The following is a 2133-nucleotide window of genomic DNA, read 5'->3' as shown; positions in this document are numbered from 1 at the left end:
TTGCTGAAATGAATATAAATAATATAAATTAAAACATACAAACGAAATTAAACTAAAATAATGCTCACTTTAACTTCAGTCAACTTTTCGTCGTAGATTTGTCGCTTAACTATTTTTTTCACCCATTAATGGGTAAAACCGTTGAACTTGAAAGTGACACAACTTACCTCAATCAAAATTTTAAAATACCCATCATTTTGACAGTTTCATATATTTAAAAAAATGGGTCCATTTTACTCTTTAATGAGTAATGCCGAGTTTACAGTGGATTTCTTTTGCTTCTATACACGCTTAGTTCAGTTTACCTATAAATAGGTACTTCATTCACCCATATTTGGGTGACTTATATACTACCTATAATATGGGTAAACTATACCAAGAAAATCGGTAGAATATACCAATATTGTAAAAGAAGTGGCGTTACTCAAATATGGGTAAGTTCGTTTACTCATATTTGGATGAAATAAAAAACATAAACAAAATGTTTTTCTGAACCTTAACATCACCCGAATATCAAGTTTGTTCTCTGAAAAACCCGGACTGAGTAAGAAAAAACCTGGTAAGTAATTAAATTAATCCGCAGCGATGAAGTATTTTAATGTAATTCTTCTTGCTATTTAGGTAAACGAACTAGGCTGCACCACAGTCAACCTTTTTAGCATCATGCGAAAGCCGGATGTGACTTTGGGATCGTTTCCCAACCGCTTTGGGAAGAAGGCTTGGGATGTGTTCTTTAGAAAATTCTATATGCTATAGGATCCCATGTAACCATCGAGGCAGTGAAAAGTACGGAAAAGTCTTCCGTACTAAACACTTCGTGCTGGTTCTGGAGCTACCAATTGGCCGAGTGATTGTCGCAGTTGGTCAACATCGAACTGACATAACCCACCCCAAATATAATGTTGCTTTTCGGAGGAGCATCACCAGCTGACCAGCTGTGACATGGATTGAACGCATTTCGTATGGTATTTCCAAACTAATCCCATTATTCAAAACATTGTTTAATGATCGACGACTTTTGTTTTTTAGACTCCGAGCAAAAACTGTTCGGACCGGGGCCCAACATGACTGGATCTTAGGAGCATGCCATAATTTGCACAGGAAGCTAATCCGGCGTTCATTCGGGTGAGTATTTTTTTTACTGGAAATTGTTTTTGGACTCTTTATTTCAGCGAAGCATAACATTTTTTTTCATTCTCGTCGTTCACAGGTGCAGTATTCTTGAAACAAGACGCCGCCGGATTTCAATCAGCGTAATACAATCGCAAGAGTAAATAAGTCGGAAGCAAAGGGTCATCAATATCTTTAACGATTTTTGCTGGAACAACTTCAATGCGGTGCGGAAAAATCGAGGGAAAAATTACAAGGAGAAAATAATCTACTAAGCGTTTGAAAAACCCTAAGATATAATTTCGATGGAGCTAATCAGCCGGATTCCCGTTGAGTTAAGAGCAGGCTAAGAGAAAAAAAACCGCGTGCGACATCAACAGCGATCGGTGAGTTCCGGATTATATCCAAGATTGGATGGATTTATCGAAGGAGGAGACAGACACGGATTTGTTCAAGAATGAAGGTTTGCAACGGAAACAAGCACGTGGGAGCAAAACGGAGTGCTGTTATTCTCGTATCAAGAGTTAATTCCCTAGCCGATGCTGCTGCTGGAATACAATCGAAGATTTGGATTTAAAGGGTAGGTTATTCAGTTAAAATTTTATTCTTTAAAATTACGGCGAATAATCAGAATTCTCATATTGGTTTTACCGATATTTTCCTCCGTTCTGTGTCTGGTGCGTTTGATGTCTGTATGTTCCTGAGGCTCCGGAATTGCATTCCGTCAAACTGTGGTTCGATGATTGTCGTCGCTTCCGTGACCCGAGACCTGCTGCTGTCGACATGTGATTCACCATTCGGATCTGATACATATTCTGCAATTGTGTTGATGCTGCTACCGTGCTACCACAAAATTATTTCGGTCTTGGGATTCGGTATATACATGGAGCCATTCTTCCAAATAGTCACTTGTGTTCAGGACGAGAACGGTTGACATTTCTTTTTATCATTCATTCTGCCACGCAGTCAGCAGAAAAACAAAACCACGCAGCAGCCAGCAGGAAAGCTTGCATTATTCGTACC

The 2133-nt window shown here is 39.0% G+C and overlaps 1 long non-coding RNA gene across 1 annotated transcript; it reads left to right on the top strand.

Annotated features, from left to right (window-relative positions):
• Window positions 1–414: 414 nt before the first annotated feature.
• LOC134203847 (uncharacterized) lies at window positions 415–1669 on the top strand. The gene is made up of 4 exons (XR_009977719.1): window positions 415–559; window positions 622–965; window positions 1030–1125; window positions 1211–1669. It is a non-coding gene; the product is annotated as an uncharacterized LOC134203847 (long non-coding RNA).
• Window positions 1670–2133: the final 464 nt, after the last annotated feature.

This window comes from Armigeres subalbatus, unplaced genomic scaffold, assembly GCF_024139115.2.
Source record: "Armigeres subalbatus isolate Guangzhou_Male unplaced genomic scaffold, GZ_Asu_2 Contig256, whole genome shotgun sequence".
Taxonomy (NCBI): Eukaryota; Metazoa; Arthropoda; class Insecta; order Diptera; family Culicidae; genus Armigeres; species Armigeres subalbatus.
The sequence above is the reverse complement of the archived record's forward strand: the minus strand, read 5'-3'. Positions and strand labels throughout refer to the sequence as shown.